The sequence below is a fragment of the Bufo gargarizans genome, chromosome 4, assembly GCF_014858855.1.
Source record: "Bufo gargarizans isolate SCDJY-AF-19 chromosome 4, ASM1485885v1, whole genome shotgun sequence".
Lineage (NCBI taxonomy): Eukaryota > Metazoa > Chordata > Amphibia > Anura > Bufonidae > Bufo > Bufo gargarizans.
Genome location: NC_058083.1, coordinates 96,795,398 through 96,820,318, shown reverse-complemented (window position 1 = coordinate 96,820,318; position 24,921 = coordinate 96,795,398). Strand labels below are relative to the sequence as shown.

Genomic DNA, 24,921 nt, shown 5'->3' with positions numbered 1-24,921 from the left:
AATTAAGTGCGCAGCACAACATTACACCAATGTTGTCTGTCCGCCCCAGTCCCCAGCGCAACACAGCCCTACTGAAAACCTTGAGCACAACAGTGTTATCCGTATCGATCTGAGACCCTGGTTGCCCAGAATAATATCACATCATCCTTTGTGTGCTGCATGAAGAAGGTCCTTATGCCTTCTCCCGACCAGCAGGATTTCCCGTGTGATATTATCTGCTCGCGAACCTATACGTTCTCGATCCACGGTATAACACTGCTCCACTCCAAGGGGACACAGAATGAAACAAGACAGCAGACGGGACTTAAAAAATCAGCCTGGTGGAACACACTCATAGACAAGGACCACCATCAACACCAAGAAGAACGTTAGAATGGACAACAAAAACACACAAACCATATGGACATGTACAGGGAACAAACAGTGTAACAAATAGTACAGGAGTGTCAAATGTTGCCTAGCCGAGCTTGGCCACTCTGGCCCCTCAGCAGCTGATGATGCTGCCGAGAGGTAACCCCTTTATGGCCAAGCTGACTAGACCCCGCTGCACCATTTGTTAACTGAATCCCATCACTGGACACATTGCAATTACTTGCACAAGGGCAATTCCTTGCAATGTGTCCTTTGTTCCCACACCTGAAGCACCTGATTGGGCTTTCTGTCCTGTGTGTTTTGCAGTGCTTCGCTATATGACCCAAGCCACCACACGCAAAACATTTGATGTTTGCCCGGCGTTGCGTAGGTCCGTCCACACTGCAACCGCGCTCCCTGAATTGTTCCATCTTCAGGGAGGCACTTTTCACGATGTTTCTTTTCCCCAGAGTCAGGGAAAAATCTCTGTTAGTCTGGACAGGCTTGGTCTGGTGATTTGGCCTGTCACAGACTACTCTCCCCCCTATTTGCCCTGCATAGGGCAAAGTTTTGGGATATTCCGACCCTGACTTTATGGGAAAAGAAAGGGTCGGCACCAACTTGGTGATGACCTGTTGCATGCCAGTCATTATCTGGGAGCTTACAGCAACCTGAGCCTTCAATTTGGCTACTGTCACATTAGTAGAGGCAGTCTGCTCCTTGAAGGCCTTGACCTCAGTATAAGACTGGGTCAACTTAGCCTCAATTTCCTCCTTCTGCTTCTGCAGCTCTACTAACTGTGACTGTATCCTAGCCACCTGTGCATCTCGGTCAACAGTAGACTGCACATTCTCCGCCAGCTGTGCCCGTAATGCCAAAACCTGGTCCGAATTACTAGCACAGCATAGGCAGTGAATGGCCGGAGGAATTGTCTCCGTTGACTGAGATACCAGCGCCACTTCCTTTGGCTTACAGATGCTAGCCTCAAACGTATGAACGAGTTTGGCCAGCATCTGAAGCCGTTTAGTGGCCTTGTTTAACACCATCCGTTTGTTCACACAAAGCTTGTCATAACTACAAGCCTGTGCCAACAAATCGGACCACAGCATTTCTGCTGACTTGTATGTGGTGGGGAGGATGGGATTGAATGTGCTGTGTCTGCTCAAGTGTTGCAGTGTGGGGAAGTCCATACTCACCGTTTGATGAGCGTCCATCTTCTCCTTGGGGCCGTACTTCTTCGTCCTAGCAGCTGCTTGGAAGAAGTCCATTTTCCCGGATCGCTTCTTCCTGTTTCCCGCTGGACTTGTACGCCGCTCCAATGAAGATGGATCTCCTTTAGTCACGTGTCCTCTTCTCCCTTGCAATCACTTGAGCGATGCAGTAACCGTGTAAAGCAAATAGCAAAATATTAATTCACAGAACAATTATAGATTCTCTGCTAAAGATTTTGATCTGCGCTTGGTGCTGTGAGGAAGAGTCGCGTTACCTGTCTGAATTATCAGGTCCTAGACGCTCAGACCGCTGACCACGTCTCTCCTAGACGCTCAGACCGCTGACCATGTCTCTCTTGCCTGACAATTCACAGGACAACCGACCTTTAGCCTCAAACACCATAAGGAAGAGTCGCGTCACCTGTCCGAATTATCAGGTCCTAGACGCTCAGACCGCTGACCGCGTCTCTCTTGCCTGATAATTCACAGGATGACCAACCTCTAACCTCAAAACCAAACACAGATTTCAAAATCTAAGCAGTGGGCCTGACTCGCCAATGTAAAGGGGGAATATTAATCACCAATATTATGCGAACATCGGTAATTAATATTCATAAATAGGAGGAACCGTCTAGTGAAGACTCCGCCTATTTATGCCTTTATATAATAAATACACAATACTTTCGCTATGCTTTACACTAATCACTATACTAACTGCATGCGCCTTACTCACTACCGCTAACAAGTATACACTACACAAAGGGTACAAATATAACGGTATTTAATACACCAAGCACACAATACAGTAATTATACACAGCACTACACATATACAGTACTCCACTACACTACACGTTCCCAAATTCCACCCACAAACTAACTATACAATACACACATACCAGTAACATTAACAACCCACCCACCTGACTAATATTCTATCCCTAGGGGGCACGACGAGGGTTAACGGTGGTCTTACAGGGGTGTAAGCCGACCACAAACGCAAAGGATTAACAATGGGGATAATTGTACAGCAATGCAGGGGATAAATACCCTGCAAGTGTACAGTGAGGGGGGGGGGGGTGTGGCAGGGTTTAAGGAGGGGTTACAACCAGGGGTTAATCAGGGTAGGGAAAGGGTATATCAGGGGTTTCAGGGGTGGGGGTCAGCATGGGCCAGGGTGCACAGTAGGCACACAGGGACCAGGGTCAGCGGTAGCAGGGATCAGGCATTGCTTATAATTATATACATCTATATCAAAAGAATATATATATATATATATTTATAGCAGCACACTACAATAATAAGGGGGTAGATCAGGGGTTATTGGGTTGATACTTAATCCTTCCAGACTAGGCCTTTTCCAGCTGGTCATCATGTAGCCGCTCTCTCCCATGTGTCTGGTTCTGGTCTGGTTGCAAGAGGCCCCACCTCTGTTCGGTTTGGGTTATTATAGCCCCAAAACAGCTCCTTCCTCAGGCATGTGACATCATAGTGTGGTTTTTGATGTCTCTGGTTAGAAGGTCCCCTCACAAATGGTGCCAAAGAGTCTGATTGCTTTGGGCCTGAACAAAAGGGGACTAGATGCTAATCAGCTGTTATCCTACAGGCTATCAGCACAAGTTTTTCTCTAAACAACTCTGTTGATAACAGTTGGAATTGAACCGGGGGTATGAATGGGCAGCAATAAGCCCACATACATACTGTCATGCTGACATAAGTGTATATACATAGACACGTGTGCAAATACATACACACATATCTATATATACACACACCCTCGCATATATCTGGGGCATCACATACAGGGGACATGCATATGTCCCCACTTGCCATACAGGGCCAATATATACACGGTCATACAGGAAATATATAGTAACTATAAGGGGACACATATAAGGGGGCACATATATACTAATATAAGGGGGATTATAAGGGGGCACAGCTTCCAGGGACCACATATTTCCCACAGGGGTCACCATGAGCCCCTGGGGATCACCATGGGCAGACGTGCGCAGATGCTGGGCACATCTGCGCACATCACCCCATGATGCGGTGGTTAATGTATGCATATATATACCATACATGCCCGCACGTGTTTGCAGGCATGCATGGATATATATGCATACGTCTCAACCCTTCCTCAACAGCTACCATCAGTCCTGTGTCATGCCAACAGTAAAGCATCCTGAGACCATTCATGTGTGGGGTTGCTTCTCATCCAAGGGAGTGGGCTCACTCACAATTTTGCCCCAAAACAAAGCCATGAATAAAGAATTGTACCAAAACACCCTCCAACAGCAACTTCTTCCAACAATCCAACAACAGTTTGGTGAAGAACAATGCATTTTCCAGCACGATGGAGCACCGTGCCATAAGGCAAAAGTGATAACTAAGTGGCTCGGGGACCAAAACATTGACATTTTGGGTCCATGGCCTGGAAACTCCCCATATCTTAATCCCATTGAGAACTTGTGGTCAATCCTAAAGAGGCGGGTGGACAAACAAAAACCCACTAATTCTGACAAACTCCAAGAAGTTATTATGAAAGAATGGGTTGCTATCAGTCAGGAATTGGCCCAGAAGTTGATTGAGAGCATGCCCAGTTAAATTGCAGAGGTCCTGAAAAAGAAGGGCCAACACTGCAAATACTGACTCTTTGCAAAAATGTCATGTAATTGTCGATAAAAGCCTTTGAAACGTATGAAGTGCGTGTAATTATATTTCACTACATCACAGAAACAACTGAAACAAAGATCTAAAAGCAGTTTAGCAGCAAACTTTGTGAAAACTAATATTTGTGTCATTCTCAAAACTTTTGGCCACGACTATACAAGGGGAAAGCTCACTGACAGTGCTGGCCACGCTGGTCAGTGAGCATAAACATACTGTAGAAGATTATATTTAATACAAGGGTAAATGTATATATAACACTATATATATGTAACACATAAGGCTCCTCTACCCACCAGGCTGTGAGGTGCAGCTCCCGCATAGCCCGTCTCTCCTATGCTAATAGAAGATCGCTGCTAAGGGACATTTAATCCCCAGTTTTCTAACACACAAATAAAGTATTTTACAAAAATGTTCCCTGTCAGTGTCCCTACACATTAGCAAAAAAAAAAGGGAAATGGCAGTTATAGTTTAAGTGCGCGCACACCCCAATAAGCACAGAAGGAGAGTCCTTGCTGGAAAGCAGGCTGTAACCGGCATGGACTGCAGGAATAGCCAGACCCATGAGAAAGGTGAGCAGGAGGCATGCCCGGAGCCACGGGAAAGGTGAGCAGAGACCACAGGGCTGCTGTAACATCTAATGAAATACAATGAAAAGTGCTGTTTTAAGGATAGGCTATCCTTATATGATTGGTGTGGTCTGACACCCCACATCCCCACCAATCAGCTTTTCTGGGGTAACTCCAGTGCAGGGAATACACAGCTTTACCTATTGTGTAGTGGACAACTAATAACTGAACCACTGCAGTAACCAACTCCATTCTCTACACAATGGACAGAGCTGTGAAGTTGAGGTGCTGGTGCTACCAAGGAAAAGCTGATTAGCGGGGGTGTGGAGTGTCAGATCTCCACCGATCAGATATTGATGGCCTATCCTGAACACAGGCCATCAATAGTAAAATCCTAAATAATCCCTTTAAGGTAAAAAAAAGGCAGGTCTTCAAGGGGTTAATGTTCTAATGACAGTTATGTTTAATGGTTGGTACAGAGGGACAGAGGTGAGAAAGATTCAGAGATAGTTACGGTATTTCTGTGGTTTCCTGCTAAGTCACTCAGATGAACACCCTCAATTACCCAAAGAGCTGAAACTTCATAATAAGGACATTTGAGATGCTGAGAATCCTGAGTTTATTTTGCATTTGACATTTCGTCTTTGATCTAAAACTAGAATTTGCGTGGAATTTTGTTTAACAGCTCAAAGTTTGCTTTTGCTCCTGCTATGTGTACGTGGTTTTGTCAATTCTTGAATAATGGATGGATTGAAAAAAATGAACCTTATATAAAAGCGGCGCTGCTGCAGAAGACAGGAGTGGATCTTTATTTGTATTAGTCTACGCGTTTCAGGGGCGGACTGCCCCCTTCATCAGGACAATATGTCTGTACATTGTGGGTGTGATTACTATCTCTTTTATTCTGTCTGTTTGGGCGCTATAATTCCGGCCTCTGGGGGCGTGTGGGGGCGTGGGGAGGGAGGTGACGGGGGCGTGGATGCACGTGTTCATTCTTATTTGCATGCCGCCCATAGCAGGTATACTGGGTGCCGGCTTGATGTTGTGTAGGCAGTCCTTGCTGACGTTTCACTGGTGGGTGGGGTATTGGTGACGCGCTTCATGGGCGGAGTTATGCTCTTACAGCGGTATCTTTATGCTTGAGCTCCGATGTTTGTGGGCAGTGTGTTTTGTTATGATGCGCTCCCTCGGCCACTGCGGGTGTTATTGTGTGAGCATGGCTTGCGCGGCGTTAATGTTAGATGCTTCAGATCTCAGCAGCATCCATTTTCTGGTATATGGAATTTCGGTATGTGAGTCAGGTCATTTTTGCCCGGAGGAGAATAATGTCAAGTGTTACTAGTACTCAGTTTCAAAGCAGGAATAGAGAAATGCAATAGACTGAGATGGGAAGTTATATATATATATATATATATATATATATAGAAGCAAAAAGAATCCGGAATGCACTCCAAAGTAGACGTGAAATAAGTGATTTATTCACCCATAAAAAGGCACAACTTGCGACGTTTCGGCTCACAGAGCCGAAACGTCGCAAGTTGTGCCTTTTTATGGGTGAATAAATCACTTATTTCACGTCTACTTTGGAGTGCATTCCGGATTCTTTTTGCTTCTATAATACTTGAGGTATTGCCGCTACCCCGTGCTGGATAGTGCACCCACATTCAGGTTGATGCTCCCGCTGGATTTCTTCGTTTTTTATATATATATATATATATATATATATATAAATATATATACAAAAATATATATAATGCGCGACACTATAATATATATATGTACAGTATATGTGTGAGGTAAGAAGCCCACACGTACAGGTCCATATAAAAATAAGAGTAAACATTAAACTAAACTAAAAAGAATAATAATAAATATAATAATAATAGACAGCCATATATAGGGATGTTTCTTTGAGGGTGTGTCAAGGGTAAAACGTAGATTCATGTTAGAGTAAAAATAGGTATTTTGATAGGGCTGGGATTTATATCTAAAAATTACTGTTATTAAAGGGATTTAACGGGGAGAAATAATAATTTGGACAGCCTTATATAGGAATGTTACTATGGAGATATGTCAATGGGTTAAAATAAAAGCAGGTATTTTGGTTGGGGTTTGTATCTAAAAGTTATAGGTTATAATGGGATTTTCCACTAAAACCTAAAAAGGAGTAGGGTCCCGACAATATTTTGGGGTCCCAGAAAAACAAAGGTAGTGGTAAGAAGATAATAGGCAATATTAATACGCACACATACACTCACCTAAAGAATTATTAGGAACACCTGTTGTATTTCTCATTAATGCGATTATCCAGTCAACCAATCACATGGCAGTTGCTTCAATGCATGTAGGGTTGTGGTCCTGGTCAAGACAATCTCCTGAACTTCAAACTGAATGTCAGAATGGGAAAGAAAGGTGATTTAAGCAATTTTGAGCGTGGCATGGTTGTTGGTGCCAGATGGGCCGGTCTGAGTATTTCACAATCTGTTCAGTTACTGGGATTTTCACGCACATCCATTTCTAGGGTTTACAAAGAATGGTGTGAAAAGGGAAAAACATCCAGTATGCGGGAGTCCTGTGGGTGAAAATGCCTTGTTGATGCTAGAGGTCAGAGGAGAATGGGCCGACTGATTCAAGCTGATAGAAGAGCAACGTTGACTGAATAACCGAGGTATGCAGCAAAGCATTTGTGAAGCCACAACACGAACAACTTTGAGGCGGATGGGCTACAACAGCACTCAAGTACCACTCATCTCCACTACAAATAGGAAAAAGAGGCTACAATTTGCACAAGCTCACCAAAATTGGACTGTTGAAGACTGGAAAAATGTTGCCTGGTCTGATGAGTCTCGATTTCTGTTGAGACATTCAAATGGTGGAGTCTGAATTTGGTGTAAACAGAATGAGAACATGTATCCATCATGCCTTGTTACCACTGTGCTGGCTGGTGGTGGTGGTGTAATGGTGTGGGGGATGTTTTCTGGGCACACTTTAGGCCCCTTAGTGCCAATTGGCCATCGTTTAAATGCCATGGGCTACCTGAGCATTGTTTCTGACCATGTCCATCCCTTCATGACCACCATGTACCCATCCTCTGATGGCTACTTCCAGCAGGATAATGCACCATGTCACAAAGCTCGAATCATTTCAAATTGGTTTCTTGAACATGACAATGAGTTCACTGTACTAAAATGGCCCCCACAGTCACCAGATCTCAACCCAATAGAGCATCTTTGGGATGTGGTGGAACGGGAGCTTCGTGCCCTGGATGTGCATCCCTCAAATCTCCATCAACTGCAAGATGCTATCCTATCAATATGGGCCAACATTTCTAAAGAATGCTATCAGCACCTTGTTGAATCAATGCCACGTAGAATTAAGGCAGTTCTGAAGGCAAAAGGGGGTCCAACACCTTATTAGTATGGTGTTCCTAATAATTCTTTAGGTGAGTGTATATATGTACACCCATACCCATACATATTGAGCACTGTACACATATACATGTGTGCGTACATGTGTATGTCCGCTGGTCTGTGGGGTAAATTGTTTTACAAGATGGTTTCGCTGATCTCATTTAGTCCGAAGGGGGGTTAAGGTGTCCAGTTGGAATATCCAGAAGAATTCCCTTAAGGCTGTTGAACCTATTGTAGGGATTTTCAGGTATATAGTCGATAGGTGTGATTTTTATCAGATGTTTATCTTTTTCTGCTGTGGTCATACAATGTCTGGAGATGCTATGTTTTACATTCTGTTTCCATATATTATATCTGTGCTGGTTGACTCTGCAGTGCATCGGCTGTGTGGTGCGGCCCACATATTGGAGGCCGCATTGGCATTCGATCAGATAAATTACATAGCTGCCCATTGTGTTGGATTGTCAATGCAACCCTCTTCTCCCACTCTTCACACACTGATAGCAACACCGCAGGAAGATACGAGATGTGCAGCACCTGAAACTACTGATACTGGAAGCCTGTGCTAGCATATCTCCTGCGGTGTTGCTATCAGTGTGTGAAGAGTGGGAGAAGAGGGTTGCATTGACAATCCAACAGAATGGGCAGCACATTGAACACATTTTATAAGTGGTCAGAAACTTGTAAATAACTCATGAAAGAATAAAGTTAAGTTAAAACCAAGCACACCATTGTTTTTCTTGTTAAATTCCCAATAAGTTTGATGTGTCACATGACCCTCTTCCTATTGAAAAAACTAAAGTTGGATTCAAAATGTCAGACTTCAAAATGGCCGCCATGGTCACCACCCATCTTGAAAAGTTTCCCCCCTCATATATACTAATGTGCCACAAACAGGAAGTTAATATCACCAACCATTCCCATTTTATTAAGGTGTATCCATATAAATGGCCCACGCTGTATATTCCTACTATTATAGCCAAATTTACCACCCTAACTCCTCCCACAGTTTTTACACTAAATAGACAGTAATATACTGAAAACGTGTGGATTGTTCCCGATTAGTGTGCTATTACTTTGTGGAATGTTTAGCCGAATGGTTCACAAAATATCGGTCTTTTTGTGGCAAAATTGGTCCCATAGGAATGAATGGCGGCATGTTCAAAACTAGAGTGGGAGCTGACAAAAGCTAGAGTGTGAGCTAAAAAATTAGGACATGATTTCTAAACTGCCACCACTCCCTAATTTTTAAGCCGACCTACACAAATCTTATATCAAAACAATCAGCTATCCCTGCTGCCACTAAAACATAGTCCTGATAGTTTTCCCATTATGACCATTTGTTTGCCACTCACGCCACCCATTAAAATTCATTGAAACGCCACTCTAGCCATCCCAAATTTGAAGAGCAATTTCTAAACGGCGAAAAATACCAAAATTAAACCAGGCACTCAGGTATGGAGTGATTGATCAAAATTTAATGAAATAAAAAATATCGATATAAAAAAATACCATAAAATATATAATAGCATAAAATCATATAAATTCACATAAGGAAAAACATTGATCAATAGCAGCAATATATGTCTACTAGTTTCAGCAGCTTGAATTTGAAAGACTGCAGTCCTTGTTTCAAAGGAAGACAAGCTGGCCGACAAAACCAAATGGCTTGACACACAAAGGAAGAAAATATAGTGTCTACAAAATCCAGCAAAAGAAAATCCAAATTAAACAAAACAGTTTCGATATTCCCTGTGCCCCACCCCCGAAAACAGAGCAAACCTCCACTCTGCGGGTGATTTACAGGCTAACAATATAAAAATCCTCTCTAAACGCTGTCTCTAATGTACAAACACTAAAACAAATTGCTGCCTCTACAAAATTACAGTAATATAAAAGTTATGAAGTTACAACAAAAAAACACAATACTCTGTACTGCTCAGCACACACATCACAATCTCTGTACAATCAACTCAGAGCCACCAAAAACTACACAACGGAAAAGCACTTACCTCGTCCTTACACAAATAGAGCGAAAACGTTCTTTCACCAAGCAGAAATTTCCTCTCTGACGCAGCAGATAAAATTATAGTTTACTTTTCTCTCCCCTTTACCTGCTGTGCAGAGAAAAAAATCTGTTGGATCCTTCCCAGTTCGCCATCTGTAATAGAAATATTTATAGTAGAAATCCGCTCGCATCAGACTTTGTGTAAGGAAAGGTAAATCTCTTCAACAAGACTCAGACAAAGGTGTTATCATCTTAATTTCTTACTGAGCAACTCCCTAGCTCCTGCCCAGTCTGTTCACTTTTATTTCTTAATCACAAAAGATGTAACAATAGAAAAGGGGCTGGCCCGTCACCTGACCACTTACTTCACGTAACAAGGATGTAGGAAGTGATGACATACAGGAAGTGATGACATAGGAAGACAAGACACCATCATTTAGAATAACATAGCCAGCTAACACCCATTACCACTGGAGCGAACTTTATCCAGCCTTGCTCAGTGATCAATGCCCAATGAAGTTACTATGATCCTCATGCATGTGTCATGGTCTCACCTTCCTGCTGTTCTCCTTCGTTTGACATGTGCTGGCGGCCATCTTGGTTTCTGGGTTTCTTGTAGCCTCCCACCCTGCGGCTTCTCCTTCCCACTGGGAGGAGCTGGATGCCTAGCTCATATATATAGGAGGTCTAACATGGTTATGGACTCAAGCGTAGAGGGTGAGAAACCATCGACTCCTATGACTAATGTAGGCAAGACTGCAGCCAAGGACAAAAAAGATAAAGTGAAGTCTCAAAGGAAGCAGCTGTTGCTGGGTGATTCAATCATAAGAAGTGTGGAGCTTAAAGAAAATGGTTTTGTGAGATGTCTCCCTGGGGCTACTGCTAGAAGAGATAGAAGACGTATTATTAATATTGTTAAGCAAGCAAAGCAGGAAGGGGACGTGGATGTTCTTGTCCATCTAGGGACAAATGACCTGGCTTGCAATGAAGTGTCAGAGGTGAAAAAATCTTTTATCACACTTGGTAATGACGTACAGGATTTTGCATCCACAATTTCATTTTCTGAAGTTCTGCCTGTACATAATGTTCAGAATGATAGGCAGAGGCGCATAAAGGAGTTTAACATATGGCTTGGTAAATGGTGTCAAGAGCAAGGATTTGGCTTTGTTTCTCATAATAGCTCTACTTGGAACAGAAAGGAACTGTACAAAAAAGATGGTTTGCATCTTTCTCTCAAAGGAACAAATGTACTTAGTGAACAACTCCAAGAATTTGCGAAAGAGTATTTAAACTAGGAAGGGGGGGCAAAAGAGTGAAAATAAAAGAGTCCAATTGCCCCCCGAAACAATGCCAGAACAGGTCAGATGCACAGAGGTTAAGAAATGATAAGCTCAGAGTCCTCTCTACAAATGCTCGCAGTTTAGGTAAAAAAATCAATGAACTTGGGTCAATAATGGCATCTGAGAATGTAGATTTAGTGGCTGTTACGGAGACATGGTTTAATGAAAGAAATGACTGGGACATAACCATACCAGGGTACTCTTTATACAGAAGAGACAGAGAAGGCAAGAAAGGAGGAGGAGTGGCCCTGTATGTGAAAGATAGCATTAAATCTAACCTAATACAAGTTGGTGAGGCCAACATAGAGTCAGTTTGGGTTACGTTGCAGTTTGCTAATCATGCAGTAACTCGTGTAGGTGTGATATATAGACCACCTGATCAAGTTAAAGAACTAGATGATCTACTAGTTGAAGAAATAGCTAAAATGACAATGAAAGGAGAAGTTATCATTATGGGAGATTTCAATCTTCCAGATATAAACTGGAAAACCAAAATAGCAAGTTCTACCAGGAGTACAGATATTCTAAATTCCCTACTGGGGTTATCCCTACAACAAATGGTTGAGGAGCCAACCCGGAGGGAGGCCATTTTGGATTTGATATTCACAAATGGGGATTCGGTATATGATGTCATTGTAGGCGAAACCTTGGGATCTAGTGATCACCAGTCAGTGTGGTTTAATATAAGAACTGTGAAAGAGTCCCACCACACAAAAACAAAAGTTTTAGATTTTAGAAAAACAGATTTTTCAAAAATGAAATTAGTCATAAATGAGTCCTTATCAGACTGGAACGGATTACATGGAGTCCAGGAGAAATGGGACTACTTAAAAGGTGCATTATTGAAGGCAACAGAAAATTCAATTAGACTTGTCAGTAAAAGCAAAAAAAGGAAGAGACCACTGTGGTACTCGGCAGAAGTGGCCCAAATCATTAAAAATAAAAAGCTAGCATTTTGTAATTATAAAAAAACCCAGAGCAATGAAGATAAGGAAATCTACAAGATTAGGCAGAAAGAGGCCAAGCAAGTTATAAGAACTTCTAAAGCGCAGGCAGAAGAAAAACTAGCTCAGTCTATGAAAAAAGGGGATAAGACATTCTTCAGATATATAAATGAAAAAAGGAAATTAAAACAAGGAATAACTAAATTAAAAACAAAGGACGGAAGGTATGTAGAAGAGAATAAAGGGCTAGCCGACTGCCTTAATGAATACTTCTGTTCAGTTTTTACAAAAGAAAAAGAAGGAGAAGGACCTCCACTAGAAAGGATGACTAATAAATCGTTTGATGCATGTGTCTTTACAGAGGAAGATGTTCTAAGTTTGCTGTCTAAAGTGAAGACAAATAAATCACAGGGGCCTGATGAGATACACCCAAAATTATTAAAAGAGCTTAGTGGTGAGCTGGCAAAACCGTTAACAGATTTATTTAACCAATCATTAGTAACAGGAGTCATCCCGGAAGATTGGAAATTGGCAAATGTCGTGCCCATTCACAAGAAAGGTAGTAGGGAGGAATCGAGCAACTATAGACCAGTGAGTCTGACATCAATAGTAGGCAAATTAATGGAAACCCTATTAAAGGATAGGATTGTGGAACATCTAAAATCCCATGGATTGCAAGATGAAAAACAGCATGGGTTTACTTCAGGGAGATCATGTCAAACAAATCTTATAGATTTTTTTGACTGGGTGACTAAAATAATAGACGGTGGAGGTGCAGTAGACATCGCATATCTAGATTTTAGTAAGGCTTTTGACACTGTCCCACATAGAAGACTTATCAATAAACTGCAGTCATTGAGCATGGACTCCCATATTGTTGAGTGGATTAGGCAGTGGCTGAGTGACAGGCAACAGAGGGTTGTAGTCAATGGAGAACATTCAAAACAAGGTCATGTTACCAGTGGGGTTCCACAGGGATCTGTACTGGGACCAATTTTGTTTAATATCTTCATAAGTGATATTGCAAAAGGCCTCGATGGTAAGGTTTGTCTTTTTGCTGATGACACAAAGATATGTAACAGGGTTGATGTTCCTGGAGGGAAACGCCAAATGGAAAAGGACTTAGGAAAACTAGAAGAATGGTCAGAACTCTGGCAACTGAAATTTAATGTGGATAAGTGCAAGATAATGCACCTGGGGCGTAAAAACCCAAGGGCAGAATATAGAATATTCGACACAGTCCTGACCTCAGTATCTGAGGAAAGGGATTAGGAGTAATTATTTCAGAAGACTTAAAGGTGGGAAGACAATGTAATAAAGCAGCACGAAATGCAAGCAGAATGCTTGGATGTATAGGGAGAGGTATAAGCAGTAGAAAGAGTGAAGTGCTTATGCCGCTGTACAGAACACTGGTGAGACCTCACTTGGAGTATTGTGCGCAGTACTGGAGGCCATATCTCCAGAAGGATATAGATACTCTAGAGAGAGTTCAGAGAAGAGCTACTAAACTGGTCCATGGATTGCAGGATAAAACTTACCAGGAAAGGTTAAAAGACCTTAATATGTATAGCTTGGAAGAAAGAAGAGACCGAGGGGATATGATAGAAACTTTTAAATACATAAAGGGAATCAACTCGGTAAAGGAGGAGAGCTTATTTAAAAGAAGAAAAACTACCACAAGAGGACACAGTTTTAAATTAGAGGGGCAAAGGTTTAAAAGTAATATAAGGAAGTATTACTTTACTGAGAGGGTAGTGGATGCATGGAATAGCCTTCCTGCAGAAGTGGTAGCTGCAAATACAGTGAAGGAGTTTAAGCATGCATGGGATAGGCATAAGGCCATCCTTCATATAAGATAGGGCCGGGGCTATTCATAGGATTCAGATATATTGGGCAGACTAGATGGGCCAAATGGTTCTTATCTGCCGACACATTCTATGTTTCTATGTTTCTATGTCTGTGGCTTCAGTTCCTTGCTTGGTCCTCCTGTGCTCACATGCTTCTAAGACTGCTGCTGCTTCTGGTTCCTGATCCTGGCCTCGTCTGACTACCCTGCTGGTTCCTGATCCTGGCTTCGTCTGACTACCCTGCTGGTTCCTGATCCTGGCTTCGTCTGACTACCCTTCTGGTTCCTGATCTCTGGTTTTGCAAGACCCTGCTTCGGTTTAGCCATCCGTTTGGACTTTTGCCTTACAGCTTTATGTTCAATAAAGCCTTCTTATTTCCACTCATCTCTTGTGTACGTCTGGTTCATGGTTCCATGACATTAGGACCAAGCCATGAATTCTGACGGTACAGGGCCATCCTCGCTATCTACGCTGGTTGCCAGACTTGATCAGCAGGATCACCTGTTGGGTCGGTTCGCTGTGGCGTTGCAAACCCTGCTTGAACGCACGGCTCATTTAGCTTCCGTTGCCGATGGGTCGATTGTCGCTCCTGGGCCCGCTCCTACTGCCGCTCCGGTTGTTGCGCCAGAGTCTACCCCGACACCTGTTGCTGCGCCTGCGGTGTTTCGGGGTATGACCGGTTCTGCCCCCCTTCCACAGCGCTTTGGGGGAGAGCCAACTCAGTGCCGAGGTTTCCTTAACCAGGTGGGCATTTATTTTGAGTTGCTGCCACATGCCTTTCCTACTGAGAGATCAAAGGTGGGCTTCTTGATCTCGCTGCTCTCGGACAAGGCCTTGGCCTGGGCCAGCCCTTTATGGGAGAACAACAATCCGGTGGTTGCCGAGTTTTCCGGTTTTGTTGCTTCTCTTCGGAAAGTATTCGATGTGCCGGCTCGTGCTGCCTCTGCTGCGAAGCTCCTTATGTCCATCAGACAGGGTTCACGATCCGTAGCTGAATACGCCATTGAGTTTCGTACCCTGGCAGCAGAGGTGGGCTGGAATAATGAGGCTCTGGTCGCTGCTTTCTCTCATGGTCTCTCGGATGCCTTGAAGGATGAGGTTGCAGCTAAGGACCTACCAGTGGAGCTTGAGTCTCTTATTTCTTTCCTGATTTTGATTGACACCAGACTCAGGGAGAGACCTTCCTTTAAGGAGAGCCTGCGGAGGCCTCCTAACAGATTGGCGCCTACGTTTGCTGTCCCACCCGTGCCTCCCTCTCCTCCCACGCCTCCTGGGGATGACTTGTCTGGGGGTGAACCCATGCAGCTGGGGTTTGCTCGCCTGTCCGAGGGGGAGAGGGTACTCCGGAGACGCGAGGGCCGATGCATGTACTGTGGTCTCGGTGGGCATTTTCGGTTGGCATGCCCGAACCGTCCGGGAAACGCTCGCACCTGAGATCCTGTCGGGGGCAGATCTTGGGTGGAGTCTCCTCGTCCCCGTTTTCCCGTGTTGACAAACCACTGATTACTGTTGTCCTCTCCTGGGTCGGGGGCTCGGTGACGACCCAGGCGTTGGTGGACTCTGGTGCTGGTGGTTTGTTCATTGATAGTGTGTTCGCTGCCGCCAATTCCATTCCTCTGCAGCCTCGAGGTTCCCCACTGGCTCTTGAGGCGATAGACGGCAGACCCCTTCTGCCGCCACACGTGACTCAGGAGACCCTTCCAGTGGGGATGGCCATTGGTGCCGTTCACAGAGAGTCGGTCTGTCTCCAGGTTATTTCGTCTCCACACTACTCGGTGGTCTTGGGGTACCCCTGGCTCCAGAAGCATAATCCGACTTTCGATTGGAAATCGGCCGAGATCCTCTCGTGGTCACCGCAGTGTGGGGCTAGTTGCATCCATGGGCCTGTCAAGTTGCTGTGTACTTCCTCGGACTCTCTGTTGCCTCCTGAATACGAGGAGTACCGGGATGTATTCGATAAGGTGCGTGCGGTTGCCCTACCTCCGCACCGCCCATACGATTGTGCCATAGAGTTACAATCTGGTGCCGTTCCTCCTCGTGGCAAAGTCTATCCACTGTCGGTAGCGGAGAATGAGGCCATGGAGGAGTACGTGAGGGAGGCGCTTTCACGCGGACACATTCGCAAATCCTCGTCCCCGGCAGGGGCTGGATTTTTCTTTGTGAAAAAGAAGGGCGGTGAGTTGAGGCCTTGCATCGATTACAGGGGTCTCAATCGCATCACGATCAAGAACGCTTACCCGATACCCTTGATTTCCGAGCTGTTCGATCGCCTCAAAGGGGCCACGGTCTTTACCAAACTCGACCTGAGGACGGCATATAACCTGGTAAGGATCAAGGCGGGCGATGAGTGGAAGACCGCGTTTAACACCAGGACCGGTCATTATGAATCCTTGGTTATGCCCTTTGGGTTGTGCAATGCGCCCGCAGTCTTCCAGGAATTCATCAACGATGTTTTCCGTGACCTGTTGCAGCAGTGTGTGGTGGTCTATTTGGATGACATCTTGGTATATTCTGAATCCATGGAGGCCCACATTCTGGATGTCAGACGAGTGTTGCAACGGTTACGAGAGAACAAGCTGTTCGGTAAGCTTGAGAAATGCGAATTTCACCGATCCCAGGTAACCTTCTTAGGTTACATCATTTCCGCTGAGGGGTTCTCCATGGACCCTGAGAAGGTTTCGGCTGTCGTACAGTGGCCCCAGCCCAGTGGTCTTCGTGCCCTGCAGCGCTTTTTGGGCTTCGCCAATTACTATCGGAAGTTCATCAGGGACTTTTCCATGCTAGCCAAGCCTCTCACGGATCTGACCAGGAAGGGCAGTAATCCACAGGTCTGGTCGCTCGAGGCCATCCGAGCTTTTGAGGCTCTAAAGTCCGCCTTTGTGTCGGCTCCGATTCTGTCGCATCCCAACCCTGGGTTGCCTTTTGTCCTCGAGGTGGACGCGTCTGAGACGGGAGTAGGCGCCCTCCTGTCTCAGCGTAGAACACCAGAGGGTCCTCTGCTTCCTTGTGGGTTTTACTCCCGGAAACTGTCTTCCGCGGAGTGCAACTATCAGATTGGTGACAGGGAGTTATTGGCCATCGTGCAGGCCCTTAAAGAATGGAGGCACTTGCTCGAGGGCTCGGTGGTTCCGGTTCTCATCCTGACGGACCACAAGAATCTGACCTACCTCTCTGAGGCCAAGAGATTGACACCACGTCAGGCCAGATGGGCTCTGTTCTTGTCACGTTTTAATTACGTGGTCTCCTACCTACCCGGTTCCAAGAACATCAGAGCGGATGCCTTATCACGGCAGTACTCCGAGCTGTCCGGGGAGGAGTCGATTCCGACTTCGGTCATACCTCCGAATCAGATCCTGGCCGCCATTCGCACCAGCCTGACCTCTCCCCTGGGTGAGCAGATTTTGGCGGCTCAATCTGGTGCTCCCTCTGGGAGACCCAACGGCAGATGTTTTGTGCCTGAGGAGTTGCGCACCCGGTTGTTGCGAACCTACCATAACTCCAAGGCCGCGGGGCATCCTGGAAAGAATCAGCTGTCCTGGGCTGTTTCACGTCTGTTCTGGTGGCCTTCTCTACGTTCCGACATCGCCGCATATGTAGCGGCATGCTCCGTTTGTGCCCAGAGTAAGTCCCCTCGGCACCTTCCGTTGGGCCTTTTGCAACCCATAGCCACCGGGGAACGTCCATGGTCACACCTGGGGATGGATTTCATTGTGGACCTCCCTGCATCCCGAGGCCATACGGTCATTCTCATGATTGTGGATCGGTTTTCCAAAATGTGCCACTGTGTTCCTCTCAAGAAGTTACCCTCTGCACAAGAGTTGGCCTCGATTTTTGCCAGGGTGGTCTTCCGGTTGCACGGTTTGCCCAAGGAGATTGTGTCGGATCGGGGGAGTCAGTTTGTGTCCAGGTTCTGGCGCGCCTTTTGCTCCCAGTTGGGGATTCATCTCTCTTTCTCCTCGGCCTACCACCCTCAGTCCAATGGGGCCGCAGAACGATCCAATCAGGCCTTGGAGCAATTCCTTCGTTGCTATGTCTCCGATCACCAAGACAATTGGGTTGACCTCCTGCCTTGGGCTGAGTTTGCCAGGAACACGGCGGTGAACTCTTCCTCTGGGACGTCTCCCTTCATGGCCAATTATGGGTTCCAACCTGCTGTGTTACCGGAGGTATTCTCTCCCCAGGATATTCCGGCTGTGGAGGATCACCTTTCCGTCCTACGTGCTTCTTGGGTACAGATCCAGAGGTCCCTTGAGGTCTCTGCGCAGCGCCAGAGACTCCAGGCTGATCGCAGACGAGCGCCCGCTCCTTCCTACCAGGTCGGAGACCGCGTATGGTTGTCCACCCGCAACCTCAACCTTCGAGTGCCCACTCCCAAGCTGGAGCCTCGCTTTGTTGGTCCCTTTCGAGTGCTTCGCAGGGTAAACCCGGTAGCCTATGCCCTTGCGCTTCCTCCTGGCATGCGGATCTCCAACGTGTTTCATGTCTCCCTGTTGAAGCCACTGGTGTGTAATCGTTTCACTTCCTCAATTCCTCGGCCTCGTCCGGTCCAAGTGGGCAATCGTGAGGAGTATGAGGTGAGCAGTATCCTGGACTCACGCCTGGTTCCTGGGTTCCCTCCGCAGATGTCCATGCTCCTGCCTTGCTCCGAGCCTTCCACGCACGCTTCCCTCAGAAACCGTTCCTTACTCCGCGGAGGAGGGGCCCTTGAGGGGGAGGTACTGTCATGGTCTCACCTTCCTGCTGTTCTCCTTCGTTTGACATGTGCTGGCGGCCATCTTGGTTTCTGGGTTTCTTGTAGCCTCCCACCCTGCGGCTTCTCCTTCCCACTGGGAGGAGCTGGATGCCTGGCTCATATATATAGGAGGTCTGTGGCTTCAGTTCCTTGCTTGGTCCTCCTGTGCTCACATGCTTCTAAGACTGCTGCTGCTTCTGGTTCCTGATCCTGGCCTCGTCTGACTACCCTGCTGGTTCCTGATCCTGGCTTCGTCTGACTACCCTGCTGGTTCCTGATCCTGGCTTCGTCTGACTACCCTTCTGGTTCCTGATCTCTGGTTTTGCAAGACCCTGCTTCGGTTTAGCCATCCGTTTGGACTTTTGCCTTACAGCTTTATGTTCAATAAAGCCTTCTTATTTCCACTCATCTCTTGTGTACGTCTGGTTCATGGTTCCATGACAGCATGTTTATTTACAGGACAGCGTCATTATCTCCAGCGGCTGATCAGGCGCACTAGAGACAACAAACGCACGTTCCTTTCATATATTGCTTTCTTAACAAATGTTTCCACGCCAAACCAATAAAGCCACATCTTGCACGGGGGCCCTAGCCAGCGTCCATACATCAAACAAGAAAACACTGCTCTGCTGAACACATCAGTCTCCCACAGCCCAGTGCTTAGCACATGGACCATTCGTCGACGGAGACCTCTGCGCCCCGGCAGCTGTGTCTCCACATACACAGGAAGATATCCACTCCAATGGTTTACCCTGACACTGAGAGACATGATGACAATACACAATATATTAGAAACACATCCTAATAAAATTTCCACAACAGTAGAGAATCTGACGGCATCCAGGTGTGAGACCATCCCTCAGTAACCAGAGCTGTAGCTAAGTGAAGCTGATCATGTCCAAGACCCTGATCCTGTCCAGAGGAAGGAAGATTGCTGCCGGAACGCTGATGAGAGCAGAGGAACAAAGTGACATACACTGCGGTACCGCATGCTTGTTGGAGAGACGTTTGTTCTGTTCGAAGTCACGGGATGCAAAGCAGACCTGGGTCGGTAAGATCGTGCAATCACCTCATTACAGTATTGGCGCCTAGAGACTGAGACCAGGCCTGTAGTTAGTTAGTTAGGGTTTCTGTTTGTGTTAGAACACAAGTGTTACTACTGTTTATTGCAAGGACTCCATAACTTAAAGTGACATTTCACATTGGAGAGCTAATAAACTTCCCACAAACTCAAGCCAGGCTGGCGTTTTCTTGCTCAGGAGGAATACTCAGGCACGTGCTACAAGACCAGTTATGGGAGGGGGAATACTGTGGCGCTTGTTAAGATTGTAAGCTGTTGTGCTGACCCGCAGGATAGTAAACACCCATACAGTGATTCTTGTTTTTAGGGTAATAACAGGTAAGGTGTGTTTAGTTGTGCCCGCCAACAGGTAAATTACTTCACTTTTGTCCTTCATCCATCGGAGGGCGCCGTGCAGCACAAGGGTCTCAGCCTTCGGGCTGGGTGTATGTAAATTGATTATATGTTCCCAGAATTTGTGGTTGTGTTTATTGCCACATTTAAGTAAAATTCTGTTTTGGCAAAAGCTGGTGTTTGGATTGCTTTCCTCGTTCATGACTTCACTGTATCCTGGGGAGCCCCCCCCCCCCCCCCGGTACATGGCTTACACAGGGACCGGAACATGAACACAGCAGAGGCATCTCGGAGGATTGGAGTGGTGGGGAACGGGTATGTATGAATATCCTGTTTATGGAGGCAAGCTTCGGGGGCTTGCTAATATATCAATATTCCTAGAGAACTCTCTTAAAAATTAGGGGAGGTTAGAAAGAGTAAAAACTAGAAAAAAAATAAAAAAGAGATTCAAAAGATATAAAAAGTCTGAGTCCTAGGAGGCCAATTAGAGCACATTTGATTCATGTAAAATCAATTTGTCCACAAATCCAACTTTTGGGAAGCTTTGACGGATCGGACACAAAATGATTTTCAAGAAGTTAGCTCATCTCTACCGAGTTCCTCTGCTTCTCTCCAGGGACCATATCACTGGATACACTGGGGCAGTAGTGGATATATTGTGTGGCAGGTAAATGCGCATAACGTCTCTCCTGCTCTTGATGAGACAATTATGCCGCTTGTGTCCTATTAACATCCAATATTTTGCTATTTTTCACAATAACATGGAAGAAGAGTTTCCAGAATCAGTGGTCTTCATAGTAATCCTCATGGTGAACGGATGTAGCCTTCTAAAGGGAGATAACACGATGACGAGCTTAGTGACTCTAGAACTATTCATCACTGAACAGCGACCATCACTGGCGATTATATTTATCACTGACTCCAAGTGTCTATAAAAACGACTAATGGAATTCTTCAGCTGATAGACCTCTTTCACACGGTCAGTATTTTGCATCAGTACTTGATAAGTATTTGTAAGCCAAAAGCAGGAGAGGGATCAAAACACAGATGACATACACATATTTCCATTCAATTCCCACTACTGTTTTTGGCTTACAAATCCTGATCACATATTGACCATCTGAAAGAGGCTATAACCTGTATTGTCTATTTCAGGATCTGGCATCCTTCCATCTAGTACAGGTTTATGATTAGAGAAGAGTCATATCATTGGCCAGAGAATCCTATGCGCCATGGGATGGATTGAATGTATTGGATCTGCCATAACCGGCGTATTTTTTATTAGTTATCAGGAGTAATATTAAATGGTGTCTGTCACCTACTCCTTATTTATCCTCCTCCTCTGGTTTAGATCTCATTCGAGCACCGGTCACCACTGGGCCCACGCATGTGCACTGTTAACATCAGTGCCTCTGCCCATAGCGGGCAGAGCAGTTGCTAAGAGCAGTCCCGGCAGTGGTCAGTGCTCACATGAGATCTAAACCAGAGGAGGAGGATAAATAAGAAGAGAAAGGAGGGCCAAAGGAATCCAAGGGGAATGGTTATCTGGGCATATCACAGAGGGGTCTGGGCACTTGGGGCCATAACGCCACCCCTGGGCACTTGCAGGCCCTAATTTGCATATCATTATAAATTTTTTTGTTTTTTTTCCGTTTGTGGACAATTGAAAGAAACAATACAGGTACTATTTTTATGTTGGGAAACTGTGTTAAATCGTGATAAGAGCGATCTAAAACACTCAAAGTAGGGAATAGACTCCCTTTAAAAGGGTTGCTCACTTTCCGGTTACTGTTGACCAAAGTGTTTGTAAGATGATTATATAACACTTACTAATATAGTATTTGTTGAAATTCTGCACCATTTTCTATATTTTATATGGTATGCCCCCTTGTTTACAAAGTCTTTTGTTCTGTCCACATAGAGGTCCTGTCCATAAAATGGCTGCTGATGGAGGGTCATGTGACCAGACAAATCACCTCCATGTGATGTTTCCTCCATTTACACACACTGTACCTGCACTGAACTCCCAACAGAACAAGTACAGGTGGCAGGTGCAGTGTATTTGAATGGAGGAAGCATCAAATGGAGGTGATGTGCCTGGTCACATGACCTTCCATCAGCAGCCATTCTATGAACAGGACCTCTGTGTGGACAGCAGAAAAAACTAAACAAGGGAGAATACCTCATGAAATATAGAAAATGGTGCAGAATTTCAACAAAGACTACATTAGTGTCATCTCAAACGCATCGATCAACAATAACCATAAAGTGGTCACCCCCTTTAAGTATCCAGAAGAACATAGAGGGCTTAGGACAACTAGTCATAGAGGGGTCAAGCTTTGGGCTCAGTGATGCATACATATATACAGTGTTTGGACCTTTTTAGGCTTTGCTTCATAGAAAATAGTGTCTGGTGCGCAGTATATTGATCGTTCTTTTTAATAGTGCCCAGTCGAGCATACATTACAAGGATGCCCCCTGGTAACAAGTCCAATGTATTATTGCCCGTGTATAATTACATTACACCTGCAACCTCTGCTGTGTTGTATTCTAAGATCTTAATGACAACCTTGTTGATGGCAATCCTACAGTACACCGGATGAACATGTTTTCTTTTATGCCATGTACAACCTATGTCAAGCTATATGCCTGTAGAAGAGACTCCAGTAGTCAGCGCATGTGTCACATTGCACTGGCATCAACTTTGGTGATCAAAATACACTGAACATTACCCGCTGCCTGTAACTCCACTGCAGCATACTGTAGATCAGACATGACAGCATAGAAATCACTACAATAGAAATATATTACTTCTTGACACGTCCTTCCAGTTGATGTAGGTGTGAGCGAGAGCTACTTTCAACGGTTAACTGTAAAGAGGTGAGTTCATGTCACTATTCACCAACTTAACCATGTATATTCCGTGTAACAATAATATATATATATAAAAACAATTTGTGAACGTGGCATCCACTCGATGCTAGAGTCATATCCAGGCTCTAATATCCTGTATTGTATTCTTCTCTCTTCTGCAGTTCTTCTGTGTGACCGGCATGATTACTGCGTGGAAGTGATCCTTCAGCCTGACAGTATACACGGTCATGATTTATACAGCTTTCCAGGTGAGTAGATACTGCATGAAGGTCTCCTGTGCTCCAAAAACATTTCAGAATATATTGTAAAGATCCATTTATGATAAATGTTCTTTCTTATTGTTTTTTTCTCAGCATTTGTTATTATGTTGTCCAGAAAAGGTTTCTACATTGGTCTGAGGGAAAAGACCAGTAGCCCTAAAAAGTATTTATAGGATCAAAGAAAAATAACCAGGTGTGAAGCACCAGAAATACACTAAAATTATCTGGACATTTATCTATTGCATTAAGAGGTAGATTGTAGGCTTGTTCTATGTTCTCAATACTGGCCATGGCATTAACTGGACTTTAGGCAGTTTTATAGATTTTATCCACTGCTGTAGATTCCAGGCCCGGTCTCTGTTCTCAATAATGGCCATGGCATTAACTGGACTTTAGGCAGTTTTATATATTTTATTTGCTGTATTAAGAAGCAGCTTCTGGGCTCAGTTTCTATTCTCAATATTCTCAACGTTCTGCAATCAGATCCATTCACAGTTCTGCTTTAGCTACTTCGTGTCAAATAACATTTGACAGTTACAAATTATATCCAACTATGGAAAGTCTAGTAAATATCGTCACAGAACAAGGGAGTTATCTGCTGCATCAACAGATAGATTCCGGGCTCGGACCTTTTATCCCCATTTATCCCACAGTAAATGTTCTGCTGCAGCTACCTTGTGTCAAATATTGGCTTTCTAACCCTTTACCCAGGAGAAGGACAATTCTTCAGCCATGGTTCCCTAAAGGTTTTACCAACTGGAAGTTTTACCTTCCAGGAGTGTTTGTGCTAAATACAAGTCCAATCTCCACCACAAGTCACATAAGTTCAAGGTGGGAGATAAGTTTGTGGTTGTCTGCCAAGAACATATGGCTAAAGGAATCATGTTTCAACTTGGGTACTAGTTTTATTTGTCCTATTAAGACAACCAATCCTGGCTGCTTTTGTACAAAACTATGTATTTAGCCTCCATATTTCTATACGGGTAATTTAAATATTGTAATTGTTTTAGTTGATCATAAGAGTAGGAATGACTTTCTGTGCACTGTACACCCCTGCATGTATATATTTATCAGCGAAGTAGCAAACCTGTTGTTAAAATTTGACTCCCACCTCTGCATAGATTTCTGCATATCCAATTCAGGTTAACAAATCTGCTGTGTGAACATACCCTTAGACTTCCTTTTCCTTTCCAGCATACTCAATATTCTGATAACATCTGGGGATGAAGGCAATGCATGCATTTTATCTGCTGCTGTTCTGTTTTTCCAGCCAGTTTATTAAATACATGAAC

The 24,921-nt window shown here is 44.8% G+C and overlaps 1 long non-coding RNA gene across 1 annotated transcript in view; it reads left to right on the top strand.

Moving 5' to 3' along the window:
* The first annotated feature begins 4,747 nt into the window (after positions 1-4,747).
* LOC122934045 overlaps positions 4,748-24,921 on the top strand; it is a 28,541-nt gene continuing 8,367 nt past the window's right edge. The window contains exons 1-2 of the long non-coding RNA XR_006388627.1: positions 4,748-4,837; positions 23,531-23,617. This is a non-coding gene — a long non-coding RNA (uncharacterized LOC122934045). The remainder of the gene's footprint in view (positions 4,838-23,530; positions 23,618-24,921) is intronic.